Here is a 27186-nt window from a genome sequence, read left to right as displayed (position 1 = left end):
ATTTGTTTGAAGGAAGGAAGAAAAAAGGACGCATAATGAGACTGTGTAGTGTATGCAATGCAAACATAGGCTTGTATTTGGCATTATGGGCTGCACCATAAGGGCCATAAAATTGTCCATGTGTTAGTATCATTTTAATTATCATGAATGCCACATGTTAAGCAGAATGTAATACCACACCAGAACAACTAAGACAGCTTAAAAGTCCTAATTGCTGATCACAGTCTTTTAATTACAGTTTTGAACATTTGTAAATCAGTTGCCATAACCTCCCTCAACCCCCACAATCCTTGAAATATCTGTTAATCTATTTAACATACAGAATTTTCAGAGTTTGCAATTATGGACTAATTTCTGCATTAATTGAAATAACGAACAAATGAAAATAATGCGCAAATGGAATAAGAATTTAAAACTTCTATCAAAAGCATCTGAAACCACACTACATGTATAAAGAAAACACAATTAATTTCACTAAGCAAAATGTAAGATTATATTGTGTGCTTTATAAAATTTAAGGTGAACCTCATCAAGTATTAGAGTAATGATGCAGCAAGGGAAACTGAATACTTTTTTTTCAGGATATATAAGTGTTCTTCCAGCACAGCTTTCCATTTAGCAAACCAGTTATCACACAAGAAATTATTTGCACGCTTCCCACCTGCACCACCCCCTCCCCGGGCACTTTCCCTTGCAACCGCAGGAGATGCTACACGTGTCGCTTTACCTCCCCCCTCAACTCCATTCAATGACCCAAACAATAGTTCCAGGTGCGACAGAGGTTCACCTGCACCTCCTCCAACCTCATCTATTGCATCCGTTGCTCTAGATGTCAGCTGATTTACATCGGTGAGACCAAGCGTAGGCTTGGCGATCGTTTCATCGAACACCTCCGCTCGGTCCACATTAACCAACCTGATCTCCCTGTGGCTCAGCACTTCAACCCCCCCCCCCCCCCCCATTCCGAATCCGACATTTCTGTCCTGGGCCTCCTCCATGGCCAGAGTGAGCACCACCGGAAATTGGAGGAGCAGCACCTCATATTCCGCTTGGGCAGTCTGCACCCCAGCGACTTGAACATTGACTTCTCCAATTTCCGGTAGCCCTTGCTGTCTCCTCCCCTTCTCAGCTCTCCCTCAGCCCTCTGGCTCCTCCTCTTCTTTTCTTCTTCCCGCCCCCCCACCCTGCATCAGTCTGGAGAAGGGTTTTGGCCCGAAACGTTGCCTATTTCCTTCGCTCCATAGATGCTGCCGCACCCGCTGAGTTTCGCCAGCATTTTTGTCTACCTTCAATTATTTGCACCCACTATGACAGCGAGAATAATGTTTAGTTCATCCAAAACTATTTCTTATATGTAAAATATGGTCATGCTCGGCAGCAAATTTGATGTTCGTGGTGGGGCAGACCAGTCACGTTGAAAGACACCAAAGAAATAATGTGGAAAATGTTAAAGTTAATACAATGAACTCAGATAATCGTCCAAGTTTCCTGCTAAAAATGAAGGCCTTACCAATGCTATACCCTACTCGTGTGTATAATTTGAAAATTCTGCTGTGCTTATGATCACTAAAATGTAATAATCACCAGAATCTCTAAGATTCTAGGTAGTGATCGGAGTTAGCCGGGAAGAGCCACATGTTGAACTGGTCAATGCCATGTGTTTATCTTGTCCGAGACCTGAAGGTCAAACTCCAAATGTGCCAGAAGGGTGCAGTCATCGGCAAACAGTGTCTTGAAGATCAATATCTCCTTGTGCACATTCAGAATTGAACTTGAGTTTGCCAAAGTCTCACGATTCTTTGGTGTAAGCAGTCTCGACAAGACCGAGACCCTCTACCAACCTGCTCCAGGCTCTCTGGCAAATCTTTTGAGCATAAGCATCAATGGCACTGAGCCGAAGCCACTCAATCACCTCAGCTACTTCGAAGCATCGTCTCTTCTGATGGCTCTCTAGACATGGAAGTAGTGGCTCAAATCAGCAAGGACAGTCAATCACTTGGTTGCCCAATGCTGTCCTGTGATAGATCAAGTAACTTCAAGCTGTGAACCAACATGAAAGTATACAAAGCAGTCATACTCACAAACCTTTTGTACGTTGTGAGTGTGGATGCTTTACAGGAAACACATCAACCAGCTTGAGTGTTTGCACTTGTGGATTGTGCAATCACTTAATGGCATCAAATGGCAGGTATAGCGTGACAAAGGTAGAAGTTCTGGATAAGGGAAGCTTGGTCAGCATTGAACTCCAATATAACACATCAGCTCCTGCCCGGGACAACAAGAACTTGCTGACCCACTTGCACAGCAGTGAGAACGACAGCTTTGATCTTGGGATGTCCAGAAAGTGATATGCTGATTGTATCAACGACAGGAGAGAGGAGGGGCAAGACAAAGCATAGCAGATAATAGGTGAACACAGGAGAGGAGGGGTTTTGATAGGCATATAATGGATAATGGCTATAGATGAAAAAAACAGAAGGTGTGAGACAAAAGGACTGAAGAGTTGTGAATTCTGAAGCCAAAGGAAGAAAGGAAGGGGAGGGGAGAAATGTGTGCATGCCCAGGTTGGGCGCAGGGGAGGGAGTGGGAGGGTGGGGGGGGAGAGAGGGGGTGGGAGAAAATGGGGGAGATGTAGAATTTGTTAGAGGTTACCAAAAATTGGAAAATTATGGTTCATATTGTTAGATTATGTTGTGAGGCAAATGAAAAATTCTAATTTGCTTAAACTTTATTTAAGCCTTAAGTTTCTCTAAAACACATCTTCAAAGCGCCTGGAAATTATCGCTGATTCCACAGGGCTCGCCGGCCCGAGCCCCTGCACATGCGCACACTTCATTCTCCCCTCCTATTTATAAGTTTAGACGGTCAGGAGGTTTAGTATGTCTTGATGGCCGTCGCAGCACTGGAGCATCAGGAGATAATGGTGTTTCAATAGCTGGTGGTACATATATTGCTTGGTCATCAACTTCACTCATATTGTTATTTACATTTTCAATTTTAGAATTACTTATAGAAGTTTCCATATGGGGATTATGGGAGTGTTGAAGGAAGTTCTCTATTAATATTATCAAGGAGTGATGGAGCTGATGGAGAAGACGGACATGGTGCAAGGTCACGAAGTGAGACAGTTGACTGACGCCCATCCTGATACTTAAAAGTTGCATAAGACAGGTTGACATCAGTCAGTTCAACTTCATCAACAAAAGGCTCATTCTTATTTGATCGGACATACCGACGAAGCAACACAGGCCCAGGGCTAGTCAACCATGATGGCAGAGAAGTACCACTAGAAGAATGTCATTTGAAGTTAAAGAACCGCTCATGTGGAGTAGTATTGGTAGCAGTTGACAGTAGAGATCTGATGGAGTGTTTAATGCACCAGGTAGAACACATTCCCACTGCTGATCTGGTATGTCATTTGGCTTTAAAGCCAGTTTCACTGCTTTCCAAATGATTCCGTTATACCTCTCAACCTGACAATTTCCAATAGGATGATATGGTGTTGTTTTACTTGTTGCAATTCCTCTATTAGAAAGGTAGTCTTTTAAATATTTTGACGTAAATGAGATGCCCCTATCAGAATGTATGTAACCTTTGAAATCCACAGAGTGAAAACAGTTGATCTAAACATTTGATAACCGTAGAAGCTGACATATTTGGACAAGGAAAGGCAAATGGAAACCTTGAATATTCATCTACTATGGTAAGTATATCAACATTTTGAGAGGAGGATGGTAAAGGCTCAATATGTAAACGTTCCATAGGTTGAGTAGCTTTGATAATCTTCCTTCTTCAGGACAGAAGACCCTTGGTTTTTATTCAGCACAGATTCTACATGAAGCACACGTCATCTTCACATCTTCTGTAGAGAAAGGTAAGTTTTTGGAACGAACATAGTGTAACACACGAGTGACTTCAGGATGACACAGCCCATTGTGAAGATCAGTGAGTGCAGAAGAATGAACAGAGGCACAAAATGCTCGAGTTAATGTATCCAGAGCAACATTATCCTTACCAGGGCGATACTCAATTGATAATTGATATGCAGATAATTCAATCCTCCATTCATGAATGTTACTGTTTTTAATCTTCGTTCAATTCCGATTATCCAGCATAAAAGCTACTGAACGCTGATCTGTTATCAAAGCGAAGTGCTGGCGAGCAAGGAAATGATTCAATTTCCTCACTGCTTCAATAATTGCTGTAGCTTCCTTTTCGACGGGTGGGAGTGCAATTCACTACCTTGGAGAGTACGAGACATGAAAGCCACTGGTCGTCCTCCTTTATTTAAAGTTGCTGATACTGCTAAATCAGAGACATCACATTCAACAACAAAGAGGAGATCCTCCTCGATGGCTTGCAATGTCGCAGATTCTAATTGTTTCTTGAAAGAAGGCACCAATTGCTGTAGAGTCAAGGGGGAAAGATTTTGCTCTAATCAAAGGTTGAATTTTGTCAGAAAAATTTGGTATCCATTTAGCATTAAATGCAAACATACCAAGAACCCTTCGTAGAGAGTTTAATGTAGCTGGAACAGGTATCTCTTGGAATGGGCAGAGTCTTTCTGGATCAGTCTTGATTATATTATTTCCAACCCAATAACCAAGAATATTAGTTGATGACACTGATGTTATTGACAGCCTCATTTAATGTTAGATTTTTAGAATGTACAACATCTAAAAACCGTTGTACGTTTTCATCATGTTCAGCTTGGTCTTTTCCTGCAATAGTTATATTATCAGGATAAGGGAAAGTATCTTTAAGGTTTTCTTGTTCAACAAGTTTGCCCATCTCTCTCTGAAAAACAGCCACACCATTAGATGCACCAAAAGGAACTCAACAGTAGTGGTATAATTTTCCATTTGCTTCAAACACAGTGTATTTCTTCTCTGATTCTTTCAAAGGAATTTGGTAGTAAGCACTTTTTAGGTCAAAAGTAGAGAATATCTTATACTTAGCTAATGTATTAATAATCTCTTCTATACGAGGTAATGGATATGCATCAAGCTCCGTGAACTGGTTTATAGTTTGAAAGTAATCAATGCAGTCTCTTTCTATGTCTCTCCAAGGGGTCCTTAACCACGACAACTTGTGCCCTCCAAGGGGAAGAGCTGGGTTCTATGATACCCTCTTGTAAAAGATTAGTTACTTCTGTGTTGATACATTTTTTGTCATCTTTACTAAAATGTCTTGATTTTGTAGCAATTGGCTTGCACTTAGAGGATAAATTAGTGAATAATGAAGGACATTCAACAGATGCAGCAGAAAAAAACACACAATACTGGTGGCTTTGACAATACAAGATCAGCATTGTTCCTTCATACATTATTTGAAGTGATCTGTGCAGTTTCTGAAAATCCTGACCTAGAATTATATCACTACGCAAATTTTTCAAAATACCAAGACATACAGATTTATAACTAGTTTTGTTCAGAATAAAGTCTACAATACAAGATCCAATAATTTGAGTATTGAGAGTTGTCAGAGCCATCGAGATTTCTCTATTTGAAGGAATTATAGTTAGATTTAGTCGAGACACAGCTTGTTCACTTATAAAATGTTCTGAACTGCCAGAATCAAGTAGTACATTAAGTGTATGGCCATTGATGGATACCGTTGTAGCTGCATGAGACAAGCTCTGAGGAAATGCAACTGTAATTGCACATAAAGAAGGCATATACATGGCAGCAGTCACACTTTTAGTAATAATAATAATGATGGATGGGATTTATATAGCGCCTTTCTAATACTCAAGGCGCTTTACATCGCATTATTCATTCACTCCTCAGTCACACTCGGTGGTGGTAAGCTACTTCTGTAGCCACAGCTGCCCTGGGGCAGACTGACGGAAGCGTGGCTGCCAATCTGCGCCTACGGCCCCTCCGACCACCACCAATCACTCACACACATTCACACACAGGCAAAGGTGGGTGAAGTGTCTTGCCCAAGGACACAATGACAGTATGCACTCCAAGCAGGATTCGAACCGGCTACCTTCTGGTTGCCAGCCGACCACTTAGCCCATTGTGCCATCTGTCATCCCAAGTTGTTGCTTTGGACTTGCATACTCTAGAATAATGTCCCTTCTTGCCACAATTATTTAAGTTGCCTCTCGAGCAGGACATATCTCTCTATTATGAATATTACCCCTGCAAAAGTAACACTTCCATTTTCAATAAGTATATGCTGCAGCAAGGGCACATTTATCAGTAGAAATTGTTTCAACTTGCTCCATATTAGTACTTGGGTGAGATTTTACTTCGGAGTCACGTGAGTGACTACGTGAAGAACCCCGCCAGGACGCATGCGTGTCATATCGCTACACGCATTGCAACAAGTCACAGCAGGGGGAACGACGTTCCCTTAGCGGCAAAATTTGAAAGCCGGGAACAGCAGGTAAGGAGACTCTGCGTTCCAGAATTTGAAAGTCGGGAACAGCAGGTAAGAAGACTCTGCGTTCCTTCCACTTACCTTTTAGGTGGAGACATGGACCGGATCCACGAAGGCTGCGGGAAAGCTGGCGGGGGAGAACCGCGGAGTTGCGGGCAGCCGGCAACAGCAGCCAAAGGCACGCTAATCTCCCGTAATGGGAACAGCTGTGCCCGACTTCGCTCCCGACTTCGCTCCCGCGCCAGCCCTGGCCGGTCGGGAGAGGTAAGCAACTAACAGAGTCGTTGACTACGAGGAGTATGACTCTGAATAGCCACGAGCGACCAGTGCCCGTGCGCATGGGGGTCGGTTTGAGCGGCTTTAGGAGCAGCCGCGAGCGGCCGGTGCCCGTGCGCACGGGAGCCGGTTTGAGCGGCTGGGAGCAAGGAACAAAGCAGCCGCGAGGCGACCAGTGCCCGTGTGCATGGGGGTCGGTTGAGCGGCTGCAGGAGAAACAAAGCAGCCGCGAGCGACCAGTGCCCGTGTGCATGGGGTCGGTTGGAGCGGCTGCAGAGAAACAAAGCAGCCGCAAGCGGCCAGTGCCCGTGAGCACGGGAGCCGGTTGGAGCGGCTGCAGGATGGGTCAACAGCAGCCGGGAGTGGCCTATGCCCGAGAGCATAAGAGCCAGTTGGAACGGCTGCTGGAGGAAATACCCCAAAGTGGCAGGCCTCCGGGAGATGGAAGGTAGCCACAGTGGGCAGTTAGTAAGCCCCACAGCAGTACCTCTTGTAGGGCTGCACAGTGTTTTCTCCTTCATCAGAGGGGAACACCGAGGGTCAATCCTGGCTGACTGCAGGAGCTGGAGCAGGAGAGGCTTCAGGAGCAGCCGCGACGGCCAGTGCCCGTGAGCATTGGAGCCGGGTGGAGTGGCTGCAGGTACTGGAGCAGGAGCGGCCTCAGGAATAGCGGCTTCAGCAGCAGCCGCGACGGCCAGTGACCATGTGCATTGGAGCCGGTTGGGTGCCCGAGAGCATCGGAGCCAGCTGGAGCGGCTGTTGGAGCAGGTAAGTGGCAGGCTCCGGGAGATGGAGACTAGTCACAGGGGGCAGCTAGTAAGTCCTACAGCAGTACCTCTTGTAGGGCTGCACAGTGTTCTCCCTCGTCAGAGGGGAGTATAGGGGATCAATTCTGGGCTGAACCTGAACAGGGGTGCAGAACATACCCCTAGTGCACATGGGGTGCAGAAAACCTATTGGAAGACACTTACCATCAGGGAACTGCAAACACTGAATGTTCCCAGTATCAACCAGTGTATTTGAAAACATGGCAGGGCAGGGTCTTGAAACGAAAGAAAGTTCGAAAAGTCCTAGCAGCGGGTATTACGTGTTTCGCCCGCACAATAAACAAAAAAGACATGACACTAGATCACCAGGATGCACTGGCCTTATTTTGCTAACTACCAATACGAGTAAACAGCATTAGGAAGAAGTACCATCCAACCGGCTTTAGACCCTAATTTGCAGGCCTATGCAAACCTGGAACCTCCATACCACCAATATTAAAATTTGGAGGCAACTTATCTAAACAGGTAAAGACCTTGACATAGAGGGAAACCCTGGGGCTCATTAAAGCAACGTCTAAAAACTACTTCCTGGGGAATGCGCTAACCCTCAACACAGACCCAACTACAGATCCAGACACCGGCACCTCAACGTCCATGGAGGATGCCGAAAAAGTAACAAATCTACTAATAGTAACCATGGAGGAAGAAGTATAGGGTTATACCATAGAATTATTCAAACATAATCCTCCAGTTCAGCATGTACCGAACTGAATGTACATGCTTACAGGCAAATAAATAATCAAAAGCGCATACTGAACTACAGTGCCCAAATTTAAATTTTTTTTTTTTTTTTTTAAATTGTAAAAAAAGAGTAATGGAGGACATCCAACACGAATCACAGGAATTCGTGTCCAAAAATCTTTATCATAAAATAGATGGTGGTTGCCACGTCATCATAGATTTGACTAATTTGAATACTTTTGTACTTTATATTCATTACTAGATGGGAACCTTTGTTACTGCAAAGGTATTGATCTAAGGTTACTACATGGCAAGCATCGTATTAAAAAATGCTTACTATACAGTACCCATTAGAGGTGACCACAGATGTATTTAACACAATGGATCATCTGCGGTTTCACTCTTAACTCAGCTCACATGTCAGTGACTTTGCCGTAAGAAAAGGTTACAGCCTTAATGGAGGCTTGCAGTAAACTAAACCATCCATCAGACTGGTAGTAGAATAATTGGCATTATAGTGGCTGTGTTCCAGCCACATAAATCGGACCTTTACATTATCAAATTACTGAGCGCAAACATGCGTGCACTCAAAAATTATGAGGGTCATTCTGACAGACCAAAGAAGCTACCAACAGAGGCCACAATGGTACTAAAAATGGTGGAAACATAACATTAGGCATTGTTCCTATCCAAACATTAACAGCTACCCGTCTATGGAACTACATACTGATGGGCACTTGGATGGGATGCTACCAATTCCATCTCCAGCTGTGGGGGAGATGGAATGCACAGGAGGCATCATTACATACGCTGGGCATAAATACCTGGGAAAGTTGAGTGCATTCCATGGCTTTAAGTCATATTGTTCTGGGTTATATCACCAGTATGTTAGACTACTAATTGACTACACCACCGTGGTAGCATATGTCAACCATATGGGTGGAAACATATCGACATCATGTGACTATCTGGCCAACACAATTTGGCAATAGTGTATCCAGAAAGATATTAGGATATCAGCTACCAACTTACTAGGTAAACTGAATTTAGTGGCAGACAACAGGTCACGCTAAGTCTATGAAAACACTGTATGGATGTTGGATAAAAAATGTATTGCTGGAATTACAGCACGGTATGGAACACCAGATAACGACCTATTCACATCCATGCTCTCACCAGTTATCGAATTAGGTTCTTGGGAACCAGAACCTGGGGCAGTGGCTACAGATGCATTTTCGCTGCATTGGGCGATTATTTATGCATTCCCTCCTTCTGCCTCATCAGTCGGGTATTTAGGAATAAACAGTAGACTCCGCGTCTGGTATTTTGATAGTACCCGATTGGCCTACTCAACCATCGGTCCCGGTGATATCGACATGGTTTTAGAACCATGCATCACCATCCATCATAGACCTAATTTACTGGTTCTTCCCACAACAAGGGGAGTTATCCATGTCATAATTATATAAACCTATTAATTTATAGAGTTGAAAGCACCTCTACTACACCTGGGACTGACGGACCGAACAGTGGAATTATTTCAGCAGGCCACAGACAGTCCACCAAAAAATCAATACTTGGTGTCATCGAGAAATGGGAAGTACTGTCACAACAATAAACATCACCCACAGATGTCCCAAGTCTGTTCTGGAATTCCTGGCAAGCCTCCATTACGATGAGAGGCTCAGTCATAGTGCCATCAACTGCGCCAGAAGTGCTCTGTCAACATACCTGGCGCAAGCAACAGAGCGGCATTCTGTTGGGACACACCCTGGTAACCAAACTCATGAGGGGCATTTTAATATTAATCCCCCAAGAACCAGGTACTCCCAAATATGGGATGTGAGCATTGTACTGACCATGTTAAGAAACTGGTCTCCAGCTACAGCTCTGTCCCTACAGAAACTGACTATGAAAACAGTCATGCTGATGGCCTTGGCTACGGCACAAAGGGTCCAGTCACTACAGAAACAAAGGTTGGACAACATGATTATTTCATCTGGAAATTTAACTTTTCACATCAATGAAATAGTCAAACAGAACAGACAGGGGTCAGCAGGCCTAAAAACAGAATTCAGGGCCTACCCGACAGATGGTCGTCTCTGTATTGTAACACACTTACTATTATATATGGAGTATACTAAGATCATCAGAGGGAAAGAAATGTCACTTTAATCAGCTACAAACAGCCACTCAAAACAGTGACAGTCCAGACCATCTCTAGATGGCTAAAACAGGTCATAATTAAGGCTGGAGTAGACACTAGCATTTTTAAATCTCACTCCACCAGGGCTGCAGCTACATCGGCAGCTATGAAGTTGGACGTTCCTATGGACCAAATCCTCAAGACAGCAGGATGGCCAACGGAGGAAACTTTCCAACGACTTTATAACAATCCAGTCATTGAACCTGGAACATTTGCAGAAACAAATTTAAGTTCTGTAATATAGTTTACCCCATAAATAGGGGCAATAATTGGTGTTAATATTTTTACCGTTGGGTTTCAATATCGTATTGATGTCTAATGATGTTAACTCTATTCTCCCCAAAATCAAGGCAGATGTGATGCATGGACTCGTTCCACGGCATGAAATCACAGAGCTTTAAAATCTTCACGTAGTCACTCACGTGACTCCGAAGTAAAATAGTAAGATTAAACGAGAACTTACCAGTTTGAAGTTTGATCTTTATTTTATGAGGAGTAACGTTGAGGGAATACGTGCCCTCCGCTCCCACCCTTGATCATATCCTGAACTGGTATCTCTTCTCTAATCTTACTATGTTTAGTCATTACAGTTATCTGTGATTTCACACCGCTGCTTTGAAGAATGACACGCATGCGTCCTGGCGGGGTTCTTCACGTATTCCCTCAACGTTAATCCTCATAAAATAAAGATCAAACTTCAAACTGGTAAATTCTCGTTTAATCTTACTATTGTTTTGTAGTAGTTGCAGCAGAATACACATTAGATGAGCCATAAACATCTGAATTTTCCTGAGTCAAGTCTAATGAGTAAGCTTAATTGTAAGCTGACTGTAAATCCAAGGTTTTGTTTCCTAATAGTCTCTGTCATATTAAAGGCGATGCCAAACCATTGATAAAAGAGTCTCGAATAAGTTCCTGTCGATATTGATCAGCTGTAACTGCTTTGAAGGCACAGTCTTTAGTAAGTCTTTGAAGTTCTTGTAAAAATTCATCAAGTGACTCACCAGGTTTTTGTTTAAGTGTAGCAAGGAGGTGTCTAGCAAATATCACATTGGTTGTCTTAACGAAGAGTCTGCTTAGTGCATCAATAGCAGAATCCTAAGTTGTACATTTCTCATAGAGCTTATTAATGTCCTGAATTTGTCTGGTGCATTGTCACCACACTCATCAAATAAGTTATTTAGTGTACGAAGCCAGTGCTTCCATTCCTTTGCAGCAGTAGGTGAGTTGAGATACAGATCCAAGCATTGTGGTTTCAATAGTTTCTATATCTCGATGTCACACTGCTTAATTTCTGAGATTGAGTTGCTTAAATTGTTCAGTTCAGTTCAGTTTTATTTGTCATATGTAGGTTAACACAGGGTCAATGGTAGAATTAAATGCGTTTGACAAGACAACGGTCACCTCAGCAATGATATTACAAGGATAAAAATAAGATTAAAAAAGATAAGATAAAAGTGACATTGGTAGATAAAAGACAATAATAAATAAAACCATCAACATATATAATGTGTTTATGAGTTCAGAAGCCTGATGGCCTGATGGTAAAATCTGTCCTTAAGTCTGGTGGTACTTGCAGCCATGTTCCTGTATCGTCTGCCTGACGGTAACAAGGAGAACAGTCTGTGTGCTGGGTGGCTCTGGTCCTTGATGATGCTGTGTGCCTTCCACAGGCACCGCCTATGGAAAATGTCCTGAATGGCCGGGAGACAGTTGCCAGTGATGTGCTGAGCCGCCTTCACCACTCCCTGTAGTGATTTGCGGCTGTGGGCAGAACAGTTCCTGTACCAGACTGTGATGCAGCCCGTCAACAGGCTCTCGATGGTGCAACTGTAGACGTTTGTGAGGATGCTGGCGTTCATGCCAAACTTCCTCATTCGGGAAAAAGAGCCGCTGGCGGGTTTTCTTAGTTATTGTGTCCGTGTGCAGTGTCCAGGAGAGGTCCTCAGTGATGTGCACACTGAGGAACTTGAAGCTGCTGACCCTTTCAACCTCAGCATCACCAATGTGGATGGGGAGCTGTCCACTCCCCTGCTATGTCCTGTAGTCCACGATCATCTTAGTGTTGCTGTCATTGATAGAGAGGTTATTTTCCTGGCACCAGTTGTTTAGTTTCTTTACCTCCTCTCTATAGGCCGTCTCATCATTGTCTGTGATGAGGCCCAGGATGGTCGTGTCGTCAGCAAACTTTAGGATGATGTTTGAGCTGTGCTTAGTAGTACAGTCGTGCGTGAACAGGGAGTACAGGAGAGGACTGAGCACACAGCCCTGTGGTGCGGGCCTGTGTTGAGGATCAGTGAGGAAGAGGTGTGGCTGCCAATTCTCACCACCTGGGGCCTGCCCATCTGGAAGTCGAATATCGAGCCACAGATGGAGCTCCAGTCCAAGATCAAGGAGCTTGGAGACAGGTTTTGAGGGAATGATAGTGTGAATGTCGAGCTGTAGTCAATGAAGAGCATTCTCACATATGTATTTCCTTTGTCCAGGTGGGTGAGCGCAGTGTGAGTTGCCATGGGGATGGCATTGTCCGTGGCCCTGTTTGGTCTATACGCAAACTGAAGAGGGTCCAAGGCGTCAGGGAGAGAGGAGCAGATCTGAGTTTTGACTAGTCGCTCGAAGCACTTCATGATGACTGATGTCAGTGCGACAGGACGGTAGTCATTTAAACAGGAGATTATTGGTTTCTTTGGAACGGGAACAATGATGGATGCTTTGAAGGGGGTGGGAACCACAGACTGACTCAGCGAGAGGTTGTGAGGCAAATGAAAAATTCTAATTTACTTAAACTTTATTTAAGCTTTAAGCAATCCATTTCTGTAATACACATCTTCAAAGGGCCTGGAAATTATCGCTGGTTCCGCAGGCCTCGCCGGCCCGAGCCCCCGCACATGCGCACACATCAGATTGTGAAGTATGAGTTGCTGTTCTTCCAGTTTGCGTGTGACCACACTCTGGCAATGGATGAGGCCCAGGTCAGAAAGGTCAATATGGGAATGGGAAGAGGAGTTAAAAAGATGACCAATCAGGAGATCTAGGAGGCCTTGGTGGACCGAACCTCAGCAAAATGCCCCGGGGCCTGAGATAGAGAGCTATAGGAGGTTTGAAGCATCTCCTGCGTTATCCTTGCATGTCTATATGCTCAGCCTCTCCCTCAGATCCATTAAGACATGTCTACCAGCTCTGGAATCACTAAAAAATAACTTGGTGGTGGGGTGGGGACGTGCAACCTATGACGTCATACTGAAAGTCCTAGTTACCATCAAGCATCAGCATGACGTAACTCGCGTTGAGACCAAAGTGCTTTACATAGAAAAAAAAATAAAAAATAATAATAAGCTTCCATACATCCATAGAAAATTAAAATTAAGAAAAATGACACAACATATTGTATAATTCAACACAAACATCCCCCCACAACAGAATAAAAATTTCCACTGTGGGGAAGGCATCAGAAAGTTCAGTCCTCTCCTCTGTGATCACCCGAGGTCGGGGCCTATTTGTGGCCTCCGCAGCCAGTTCGATGTTTTCAGGCCCTCTTTCCAGAAAGCTGGAATGCCGGCATCGGGTGAACACTCCTCGGCGGCTTGGAAATGTCTGTAGCGGCCGCTTCCTCCCCGGAGACCGCGGCACCCGAAGTCTTCAGACCACGCTGGTTGGAGATCCGACTCTGGTGATCTCGAATACCAGGCCCCGCGGTGTTTAAATCCAGCGCCGCCTGCGACTGGACGCTCCGCAGCCACAGCTCCTGGATGTTGGTCGGCGGCCACAGTACTCCGGAGCTTACCGCACGGCGACCCGGCAAGGCATCGCCCGCTCCGTGATGGTGTCCCAGCGCTGCACCGCCGCCGAAGCTGTAGTCCCGGCCGACCCGACAGGAACGCTGCAACAGTCTGATGGTAGGCCGCGAGGAAGGGGCGAAGAAGCAGCTCGGAGGGAAACAGCCTCTCCGACCAGGTAGGGACCAGGAAAGTTTCCCCTTCCCCTCCCCCCACCCACCACATAAAAGAAGACCTCCACAAACATTTTGTTGTAACAGGACTAAAATAAAATAAAAAAGGGTGAAAGGACGGACTGCAGGCAGAGCAGCCATACACAACGGCGCCCCACTCCTGCAATCCAATTGAGGAGTGCTGCTGCAAGCAAACCGAAGACCTTTGACTTTTTAGTTTAGTTTAGTTTAGTTTACAGATGCAGCGCGGAAACAAGCCCTATGGCCAACCGGGTCCACACCGACCAGCAATCTCCGCTCATTAACACTATCCCACACACACTAGGGACAATATTTACATTCACCAAGCCAATTAACCTACAAACCTGTACATCTTTGGAGTGTGGGAGAAAACCGAAGATCTCTCTGTAAGGCAGCATTCGCTATAAGGCAGCAACTCTACCGCTGCGCCACAGTGAGCGCTGAACTTAGTCCAGCACAAGTGGCCCACTTGATTGTCATCCCATCAGTGTTATAGTATTACATCTTCAGAGAAAGTCTAGATACAAAAATTGCAAGGGCAACAATAGGGTAGGCTGGAAGATTGTGCAGCACCCTTAGCTTATGAAAATTGGGCTATAACATGGAAGGTACTAACAGGCCAAATAGTGTGATTAGTATTGTTCAAATTCTACAATCATTTCATGAAGTGCCATTGCATCGAGAACCAGAGGACGTAGGTTTCCGGTGAAGGGGGAAGATTTAATAGGAATACGAGGAGTAACTTTTTCACACAAAGGGTGGTGGGTGTATGGAACGAGCTGCTAGAGGAGGTAGTTGAGGGAGGAACTATTGCAACGTTTAAGAAACAATTAGACAAGTACATGGATAGAACAGGTTTAGAGGGATATGAGTCAAACGCAGGCAGGTGGGACTAGTGTAGATGGGACATGTTAGTTGGTATGGGCAAGTTGGGCCGAAGGGCCTGTTTCCTCACTATGACTCGTTATGACTCTACATGCAAAAATGCCAGCTTTGTCATCACTGTGATATGTTGGGAAGGATCGTTCAGACATTACTCGATTGGTGCCTGTTTTCCAGCACGATAGAATTTCTAGGCCATTGTCTCCTCAAGTTTTAAAGAAAGGGCTCACTCCCAATATGTCATGGTCTTTGCAGCAATTGACATTTCAGCACTGCCGTGATTACTGAACAGGGTAGTTTGACATTCAAATGAATCTGTCAGGAGAGAGAACCTGCTGCCTCCATCACCACTCAGATCCAATGACATTGATTTGTGAGCATAATACCTGATTACAGGATGTGTGACAGATAAATTTTATCAAAATTAAAGCACAATTAAACATTTCATCTTCTTAATTACTGGCTGTGGATTCAGCCTGATGACCATGTGCTGTAAGAAATCAGTGACCATTACACATTTTAATGGGACACAGCTGTCTTACAGCTCTGCAATATTTGCACTGCGCAACAGATCTGTAATTTATGATAAAAGGAAAATTATGCTCCGGTTTCTTTTGCCAAAATAGATTTAGGATCCATATACCATGATAAACTTCACACTCATTTTGCGCTCATTTTCTGTTTCATGGTACGCAATTGGGTTTGTGGAAATTTGAACCCATTACTGCAAAAATGTTATTTGAATAAAAAGCTGCTCTATCAGGAGAGCATCCAATTAAATAATATTTAGTCGATGAAGCTGGCTCCAATGGTTAAGGCTCTGTAGCTGGCAAATGTATTCTGAGCTTGATAAACAGCATGCCATTGAAATGCAATGGGATTCACATTGCTATACATGGATAAAGAAATGTTCTAACAATTAATCTGGAGATGTAATTTAAAGATTCCCTTGAACTTTATATTGGTGTCAATTGTCATCTAACACTCTTTTGTGCTCAGCACTGGGCTAACGCTTCAAGGAAGTGATTGCTGGAAGTAGCCACTGCTACCTTGCTATCTCTTACAATTTTTGATAATGGTCTAAATCTTGGCAGCTGTGTCTGTAATCAGTTGGAAACTTATGCATGTAAATAAGAATCATTAATGTCATTTTGACCCCATTTGCTGCCTCGTTGCTATTTCCAAATCCCACACATCAATCATGTACAGTTAACTCAGGAGGCAGCCATTTTGGGGAAATACAAATATTCATTGCTTAGCAAAAAGGATGCATTCCTGAAAACTGTTTTGAATAGCAACATTAGGTAAATCAAAAAGGCTGGAAAATTGTGTTTGGGTATTGTGATGTAATTCAATGAGCAAAGAGTAAAACACCATTTGCTGCAGTGAAAAGTGCATTTGTAAATCAATGACTTACACTCTAGAGTCAATGTCGTTAAGGCTAGAATTTGTCAATAATACTGAAAAAGGGACATTTGAATGAAGCAAAAGTTGTTAGTCAACGTTTTAGGTTGAAATCTTCCATCAGGACTGTGAGGGAAGAGGAAAGATGGCCTGTATACAGCAGTACAAGGGAGAGGTGGGACAGGCTTGTACATGATTGATAGAACCAGATGGAGGGGATGAAGGGATGATCAAACCAGGTGAAGGAGGGGAATGGGGAAGGAAATGGGAAATGTAAACAAGGGGAGAATAAAGAGGATAAATGCCTAAAATATCCTGTTTTTAAATTGTCTGACAACAATCTTAGTGTCTGTAATAAGATAAAATATCTAGGGCATATTATTACAGAACAAATGACAGATGATGAGGATATTTATAGGCAACGACGCATGCTGTATGTACAGGCAAATATCCTCTTGCGTAAATTTGGCGCGTGTGCAGATGTGGTGAAGATGTCGCTATTTAGAGCATACTGCACACCCCTCTACACTGCGCACCTGTGGTCGAACTATTTAAAGACAAGTATGCAGAGACTAAAGGTGGCATATAACGATGCCATGAGAACACTGCTAAGGCAACCTAGATGGTGTAGTGCCAGTAATATGTTTGTGGCTGCAGGAGTCAGTACTTTAGAAGCTATCCTAAGACACCACATGTATAAATTCATTTGCAGGAAAAATGACTCTAAAAATGTGCTTATTGTGGCCTTGACAAACATAAGGGTTAGCACTACACACTACGAATCCCAGTTGTGGAGACACTGGTATCGTTGTCTCGTTGTAGGACATTGATCATCTTTTAATCTGGATTTTTAACTTAAGTATTGTGGGTTTTTGTTAAATAAAAATTATGATGTTTTTATGTGATATACCATGATTTTATATATATTTATGATATTTGATATGCAATGCATTTTTAATGTAATGTTGCCCCTTGTCTGGACCTTGAGTCCGTAATAAAGTTTATTATTATTATTATTATTATTATTATTATTATTATTATTATTATTAATAAAGACTAGGTAGACAGGTGAGTGTTTGTGGGAGGAGAATACTGAAAGTGTGGGATACCTGAAAAAGGAAAATTCAATATTCATACATTGTGGGACTAGACACCGGAGGTGTGGGCTACCTGAAATTTAAAATTTCTATATTCATACCATTGGGTATTAGCTACCCAAGCAGAATATGAGATGCCGTTTGTAGATCAGTGCATGTTCCTTTAACATAGTGACCTCACCACTACTAACCACTCCCCATTATCTTCAGTATAATTGTAACCTCCCCACCTCCAGCTCTCTCTCTAGCTCCAGTGACAGACCACAGACAGCTAGGGCACGAATGTGTATCAATATAAATGTTAGTAATAAAACCAGTTGTGAAGACATCGTGTGTTATAACACTTCTTTACAACACTTCTTTACACCGTTCTTCCAGTTTACATTTGGCCTCTCCGTAACAATGGAAAAGGCCAAGGACAGATAGGTGGGTGTGAGAGTGAGAAGGAGAATTTAAATGTGATACTTGCACTGAGTGTTGTACTCTTTATCCTTTATTTGTGCACTGTGGACATGTATAGTATTTTTGCTGACAGGATAGCACGCAAACAAAAGCTGTTCACTGTACCTCAGTACACGTAAAAATAATAAAATACTCATCTAAAATAACATGCAACTCGAAACTCAAAATCATCAGTAGTACATCTGTAAATTGAGGCAGATCTGCACTCAGACGAATCCTCCAGTGTCAGTTAGGTAGTGCCGATACTGGTCGTATATTTATGGCAGTTACTTAGGATTTGTATGTATGTATGTATTTATGTATGTATTGTTGATCTATGTACCACTGTTTGTAGCACGTTAATACATGCATTAATGTAAAGCACTTTGGTCAACAAGAGTTGTTTTTAAATGTGCTATAGAAATAAAATTGACTTGACTTGACTTGAATATAATTCCTATCCACAAGCCACCTTTCCCTCTACATCGTGCACGAATCATACTGCTCCCTAACTGTGTGTGAACGAAGGCAGTCCCGATCCACCTCTACCTGCAAGTTTGTAAGCTCATAAGTGAGTTTTTCCTAAACCAACCTGTCTGTCCTTGGCCTTCTCATTGTCACGGAGAGGCCAAATACAAATTGGAAGAACAGCATCTCATATTCCGCTTTGGTCGCCACAACCTAATGGTATGAATATTGAATTTTTTAATTTCAGGTCACCCACACCTTCGGAGAACATCTCCCACAAATGTACAATAGAGTGGTGGTTCCTGAATACCTGCAAGGGCGAGCACTAACATCCACTCATTTTCCAGGTCTCAGGATGAAACTGGAGCCATACAGTGGTTCCACAAAAATATTAACACTGTTTCTCTCGCTCCAGTATGGTCAACACTTTCTTTTTTTATTTTAGATTTCTAACATCGATAGTTTTGGGTTTTCAATTAATATTTGAAAATTAAAGAAACTGTGCAAACATGGGCTATGTGCAGAAAGAAAAAAATCTTTCTTGAGGAAATAGGAGAATTATTATCTGAAATTGCAAAGGAACCTACTTTGTTTGGTATAGATCTGAAATACAAACAGACATTTCTGAAAATTGTTGAAGTCAAGATAGAGTGCAGAGGCTATAATGTGCCTAATAGGAAAATGAGATGCTGTTCCTCAAGCTTACATTAAGTTTCATTGGAGCATGAACAAATTGATAATGGAAAAGTATGAGTGCGAGTAGCAGTAGAATTAATGGACCAGGAAACAATGCCAACACTTACTTACTAGGGATTTTACACAAAGAATCTTAAAAAGATTGGTTAATCTTAACAATAAAAAAGTGGGTGGCCATTGTGGTGCTGCGTTAGAGTTGCTACCTTAGAGGGCTTACAGAGCCGGAGACCCGCGTTCAATCCCGACTACGGGTGCTGTCTGTACGGAGTTTGTATGTTCTCCCTGTGACTGTGTGGGTTTTCTCCGAGATCTTCGGTTCCTTCCCACACTCCAAAGACGTTTAAGCATGTAGGTTAATTGGCTTGGTGTATGTGTAAATTGTCCCTAGTGTAAATAGGATAGTGTTAATGTGTTGGGGATCGCTGGTCGGTGTGGAATCGGTGTGCTGAAGGGCCTGTTTCGCGCTGTGTCTCTAAACTAAACTAAACTAAAATTCACCAAATCAATATTGGATTTCCCCAATGGAGAAGATGTAACATTTTGCGTAGCAAATATATTATTTTCCTTGGGCAATGTCAGATAATGCATCTGTTTCCATTTTGGCCCCTTTTACTCTCGTCTTGTGTTACTTTACTTGTTTACCACAATCATTTTTTTCTTGCATTATCATCTCCTTTACCATTTAATTTCTTGAATTTCACTCTTTCACACTTTCCAGTTGATTTCTTGCTGCTCCCTTTCTTTGAATCATGGGAGGTTATCAGCTTCAAACTAATTCTCTTTCTCTCTCCACAGATGCTGCCTGATCTGCTGAATATTTTCAGCATTTTTCATTATTATATCCACTTTTTGTCCTCCCATTGTTTCTGCTGGGAAAAAAATGTCATGAAAACATACTCAATCTATTCTGCAAGTGTTCCACTGTGACCAAGGGGCAAATAAAAGTAAAACAACATTTCAAAATTAGATAGATATGCACAGATATCAAAATTATGTAATTGTTATTTAAACATAACAGCATTTATTTTCTGGTGAAGCACTTCAGTTAAACTCAGGCAAAAAGGCAAATGGCTTGGGCAAAGATTCCGGTACCGAGGAATCATGATGGGATAACGATGAAGAAAGCAAAGAATCAAGATTCAGAGGATTGTCTGAATGAGAAATCTTCAGTAACAGGCTTGTCACGCCAACGTTATGCTGTTAAAACTATTCAATACATTTTGAAGATGAGCATGAGAATAAGTTACATTTCACCTTCATACTTAGCTAATAGACATCTTTCCTAAATAATTCCAAAGCTGGCCTCAGTCCATATATTAAGACTATTAGAAAAGCTTCACTTTATGGTTCTGCCAATTTTTTTTTTTTATGATACGCGGCACATTCTATTTTTGGCATTGAAATGAAAGTATATCTTCACTTTAACTCAAGCTTTCACTCATAAAGTGTGAAAGGGTTTTGTGAAACAATTTGGAGCCTATTACCAGGTGTGCATTTTGAACTACTTACAAATGTAATATTAAATGCTGTACTACAACATTTATTTCCCAGCATTTATGTAACTACTGTAATAAACTCCTCAGTTTGTCCCAGATTTAAGGGTTCCTGGCCAAATATACCCCGTATGAAATTTCAGTAACAGTGTACATGATATCTGCTGCAATAAAAGTAGCAAAAACATTTGATTCAATGTACAACATCCGAATATATAAAGTGCCAAATGACAACTTTAGTATCTGTCAAAATGCTTTGTATCTAATTGATTCAATTGAAGTGCCATTATTGTTGTACTGACAATTGAAGCAGACAATGCAATGCAGCAGGGACTCACAGAAAGACATTGAGTTGTATCACCCCCCCCTCTTCCCTCCATCCCTCTATTTTTCCCATCTGCCAGCATTCCACCATGTTTGGCTCCACTCTTCATCTTCCTTTCCTATCAGATTCCTGAATCTGCAGCCTTTTATTCCCCATTCATCACCCTCCCGGCTTCTGTCATTATTTCCACCCTTCCTCTCTCATGTGACTGATATCCGCTGATCAACCCTCTGCACATGTATGCACCTCTTGCTTGCTAACTCTTGCTCCATCCCAGCCATTTGGAGAAGGGCTGCTTTGAGGTGGAAGTGCTGCTGGTAGGTCAGTGATGAAAGTTTGATGAACTTTCACCAGATTTAATTTTCAGTGTGTATTAAAGGGGCAGTTATGACAGTCAATGGAGTGGAACACCCCTCCTGTCAGATGTGGGAAATTTGGGAGTGGCCGTTTATCTCTGCTTGATATCCCATGTCAAGTCAAGTCAAGTCAATTTTATTTCTATAGCACATTTAAAAGTAACTCTCATTGACCAAAGTGCTTTACATTAGTGCAGGTAAATAGATCAACAATACATACATAAATACATACATACAGCAGTCCCTCATCAGCGTGTGTCCAGAGAGTCCAGGGCCAGAGGCCACAGCCTCACATTAAAAGGACGTACCTTTAGAAAGGGCATGAGAAGGAATCTCTAGTCAAAGGGTGGTGAATCTGTGGAATTCATTGCTACAGCAGACTGTCATGGCAAGTCAACGGATATTTTTATGACGGAAATTGACAGATTCAGTAAGGGTGTCAGGGGTTATGGGGAGAAGGCAGGAGAATGAGGTTGAGAGGGAAAGATAGACAAGAGACAAGACAAGAGACATTTATTGTCACATGCACTATTTTTTTGGTACAGTGAAATTTGTGGTCACCATACAGCCTACGAATAAAATAAAGAACACAGAACACGATAGTCTTTAACATAAACATCCCCACACAATGGTATCAAAGTTTCCCACTGTTAGGGAAGGCACCAAAGTTCAGTCATCCTCCTCTTTGATGTTCTTTGATGTTCACCCTTGGTCGGGGCCTCCCGAGCCCCCCGCAGTCACCACCACAGGCAGCCCAATGTTCAGGCCCTCTCAGGAACCGATGTAGGAATGGAAGAACATCCTCAGCGGCTTGGACCTCCGAATCGGCCACTTCCTACCGGAGACCGCGGCTCCCGAAATCCACAGTCTGAGCTGGTCGGAGATTCACGCTGGCGGCCCTTGGCAAAAGGTCCCAGGACTCCGCGATGTTGAAGTCAGCACCGCCCGCGGCTGAGCTCCGCAAATCACAGCTCCACGATGTTGATGCAGCAGGCCCAACACTCCGGAGCTTCAAACGGCGATCCCAGGTAAGGCATCGCCCATTTCGCGATGTATCCAACGCTGCGCCGCTGTTTATTTCGCTATTTATTTCGTTTCACTGCAGTGGCAGGTCACTTTGGGCCATTGTTGCCTTCAAACTGCAGAAATCTGGTCCTCAAGAAATGAAATACATGTCAGATCGAGCCAAGGTTGTTTTGTGACCCTCTATCATTTCCAGGACATATTTGTGTTCTTTTTAGAAATTATAAAAATGCATGCATTATTTATGCAACCGTTATCTTTTTTTTCTCTCTTCCCTTATTCTGAAGCATGTCCTCTTTCTTGACAGCATTAAAGAGATGCTAATAAGCTTTTCAATTATTGGTCAGTCAGGTATGTTTAAACTCCTTGAAGCAGCAACTTATACAGACTTCTGGGGAGCTCTTAGCGGAGGACAGCTGTTTCCTTCCGCTTCCCTTGCTGCAGCCTTCTGGCTGTTCAGTTAGGTTTTGTTGCAGGTCTGAGAACAGGGAAACTCACACACTTAGATCAGGTGCTTAATGTGTATCAAGATAGTCTGGGGGCGAACTTTCATGGACTGACGCTACACCGATATTCATCTGTCTGATATTACATTTGCAAATTATATTTCGAGCAGCAGTTTCATTTTGCAAGCCAGAAAGATTCTGCAGCTGTTCAATGCCAGCCTTTTGTTGCTGCAGCCTAAATGTTTAGAGACAGTGAGATAGGCAGTCAAGGCATACTGTAGAAGTATTCAGACCTCTTGTGACCAAATGAGATTAATATAGATGGGCAAAAGATCTGCATGGATGTGATAGACTGAAGGGCCATTTTCTTGTCTCTACAATGCTAAGATTGCGTTGACAACAGGGTATAGTTTAATTTATTATTGTCACATGTACTTAGGTACAATGAAAAGCTTTTTGTTGCATGTTATCCAGTCAGCGGATAGACTATACATGTTTGCAATCACAGTGTACAGATACAGGATAAAGGGTATAATGTTCAGTGCAAGATAAAGTACAGTAATGTCTGATTAAAGATAGTTCGAAGGTCTCTAATTAGTAAGAGTATTGTTCAGTTGCCTGATAACAGCTGGAAAGAAACTGTCCCTGAATCTGGAGGTGTACATTTCAAACTTCAGTACCTCTTGCATGATGGGAGAGGGGAGAATAGAGAGTGACCAGGGTGTGACTGGTCCTTGGTTATGCTGATGACCTTGCAGAGGCAGCATGAAGTGTAGATGGAGTCAATGGAAGGTAGGGTAGCTTGCATGATAGTCTGGGCTATGTACACAACCCTGCAATTTCTTGTGGTCTTGGAATAAGCTGTTCCCAAACCTCACCGTGATACATCCCTATAAAATGCTTTCTACTGCGCTTCTGTTGAAGTTGGTGAGGGTTGTTGAGGACATGCCATTGCTTCAATGTGGCTGGTCCAGGACAAATTGCTGGTAATATTTATTCCCAAGATCTTGAAGCTTTCAACCATCTCTACTTCGCTACCCAAGTGTATATACTGGGGTGTGGGTACCACTTTGTTTCCGTACTGTAGTCAGTCACAATCTCCTTTGTAGTGCTGACATTGAGGGGGAGGTTCTTGTCTTCGCTATCAGGCTATGAGGTTCTCAATCTTCTCTCTGTACTCCATCTCATAATTATGTGATATCTGGCATATCTCATTATATATTGCTTTAACTCAGCCTTATTTTCTTGCACAAACCCCAAATCACCAAATTCACTTCATATCCTGAGATCTATTAACCTTTCTTCTGTATATATTCAGTAACTGAGCATCAACACCTCTCCTGAGCAGAGAATTCGAAATGTATGAAGACTTCTTCACATCTCTGTGTCACAACCCCTTTTTCTTGAGATTATGATTCTTGATTTTCTTAATCTTAGTCAAGGAAACATCATCCCTTTATTAACCTTGTCATATCCCACAAATATTTGTTTTAGTGAGACCACCCAATAAACTAACAGGTACTTTCACCTCCCAAATAACCTCATAACTTATGATATATCCCAAGATTAGATAATATTTCCTTTATGTGGTCCGATCTCTATTACTATATAGATAAATATTGTGCATTTATCTAAACAGCCAGTTAATCACATGAACAAAAAATAATTGTTTACAGCTCAATAAGCATATTTTAAGTACAATATAACCAAACATATGGACAGATCGGTTACAGACAACGAGAGTGAGCTATTTTATACAGGGGCCGTGGCTGTGAATGCTAAAATGATGCAGAGGAGTTCTTCAAAATGCACAGATTTCTTCATCCAGTGATGAATGATTCCGAAGCTTAACAAAAGTAATTTATGTCTATTTTTCAGTTTTGCAATGCTACCCATACAATGTGCCTTATTCACTATGAGGGTGAATAGAATATTCGCAGAGAATATTTGGAATTATTTGTCCAAGAGTGCTGTAGAGGGACATAAATTAATAGATTATTTGTTATTTTGGCAATCAAAGGATATCGGGTTAGTTCGGGAAATTGGTGCAAGGGTAAAATACCTGCACTCCAGTTTTATAATTGTTTTAATAAAATGCACATCATTGAGTAGGGAGTAAATTTTAAAATCAAACTGCTGCATGAGTCACAGTGCCACCTCACAGATGTCCAATCACAATGGATCTCATTTACATATATGACATCACAATAGGACAGGTGTGGGAGATTGGAACCTTCATGTGGTCCCACTAAAATCAAACTGCTGCATGAGTCACAGTGCCATCTCACACCACCGCTGCCCAGCTGCTGACGTTACAATAACAGATACATTTTTCCATCTTTTGGTAGAAATTTCCCTTATGATTTCAAAAATCCAATCCTCTATACATTTGGTCGATTATTTCCCGATATATTTACAAAAATTTATAACCAAACTGACATTTAAAAAAAATATTAAGGTTGCCCAGCTGCTGACCTCACAATGCCTTTGCACCTGGCCCAGGTGTTTCAAGGCCACGCCCGGTCCTGCCCCCCAGCCTGCCTGGTGGCCCCGCCCGGCCCCGCCCGCTGACCTCACAATGCCTTTACACCTAAACCAACTGCTTCCTGGACTCGCCCGGTCCTGCCCCCCAGCCTGACTGCTGGCCCCGCCCTGCTGACCTCACAATGCCTTTGCACCTGGCCCAACTGCTTTCTGGCCCCGCCCGGCCCTACCCCCCCAGCCTGCCAGGTTGTTGATTCCATTGGTTTTCATTGAATTGAATTTAATTATTTGTCACTTAACATCACTAATTCTTAACATTAACTTTTAATTTCAAAGACAGTTTTTAAAAATAAATTTGCTGTCTTCATTGACAGCTTAGATCGGACCCACTGTGTGTGTGTGTAGGGGGAGGGAGAGGGAGGGGGGGAGGGAGAGGGAGGGAGAGGGAGGGATGGAGGGGGGGGGGGGGGAACGGGGGGGGTGGTTAGTGTGTGTGTGAGGTGGCAGGCTGCTCCCCTGAATTCCATAGAGCTGCCGACAGCTTTCGTGCATGAGACGCGCACGCTTCATTTCCAGAACATTCTGAACGCGTGACGCACGGTTGCATTTCGCTCTCTCCGTCTCTCCCCCTCTCTCTCTCTTCCCCATCTCTCTCTCTTCCCATCTCTCTCTCTCTCTCTCTCTTTCAATTCAATTCAATTCAATTCAATTTATAAACTTTATTGGCATGATAAAAAAACATTGTTATATTGCCAAAGTATAAAACATGACATACATATTTAAAATGCATAAGTATAAATACAAGTATACAGTGCATGGATAGATATCTCTCTCTCTCTCCCTCTCTCTCCCCTCTCTCACTCTCTCTCTCTCTCTCTCTCTCTCTCTCCTTCCTCTCCCCCGCCCTCCCCCATCCCTCCCCTAAACCTGCTTCCCCCCCTCCCCTCCACCCCTCCCCTACCCCTTTCCCTCAACCCCATCCCCTCCCCATCTTCCCTCCCCCCTCCCCCCCCTCCCCCCTCCCCCCCCTCCCCCTCCCCCCTCCCCCTCCTCCTCCCTTCCCCCCCACCTCTCCCCCTCCCTATGCGTAAGTGGATAGGGCGGTTCTGGGGTAAAAAGAGCAAATTAATAATATTAATATATCAAGTGGGGTAGTTAGTGTGTGTGACGCCGCATGCCGTCCCCCCCCCCCCCCCAGCCTCCCCATCCCCCGCAACCACAAGGTGGGGGAACAGACCCAACGGCTCTGCACTTGGTCTAGTATTTTGTTGCATATCCTTTGCATGCAATGGCTGCTTGAAGTCTGCAATTCATGGACATCACCGGTTTCTCTGTGTCTTCTCTCTCTCCCCCTCTCTCTCTCTCTCTCTCTCTCTCTCTCTCCCCATCCTCTCTCTCCCCCCTTCCTCTCCCCCACCCCTCCTGCCCTCCCCCATCCTCCCCTCCCCCATCCTCCCTCCCCTAAACCCCCTTCCCCCCTCCCCTCCACCCCTTCCCTACCCCTTTCCCTCCACCCCATCCCCTCCCCACCCCCTCCCTTCCCCTCCCCCACCTCTCCCCCTCCCTATGCGTGAATGTGTTATAGTTGCTTCCTGAAGGAGACATTTATCACAAATAGGAGATACATTTGGAAAGATCTTATTCAGTTTAGACTTTGAATAGTAGAGTCTGTGCAGTATTTTAAATTGAATTAATGAATGCCTAACGTTAATCGAGCAATT

This window comes from Amblyraja radiata, chromosome 4, assembly GCF_010909765.2.
Source record: "Amblyraja radiata isolate CabotCenter1 chromosome 4, sAmbRad1.1.pri, whole genome shotgun sequence".
Classification (NCBI taxonomy): Eukaryota; Metazoa; Chordata; class Chondrichthyes; order Rajiformes; family Rajidae; genus Amblyraja; species Amblyraja radiata.
Note: the sequence above shows the minus strand (reverse complement) of the source record.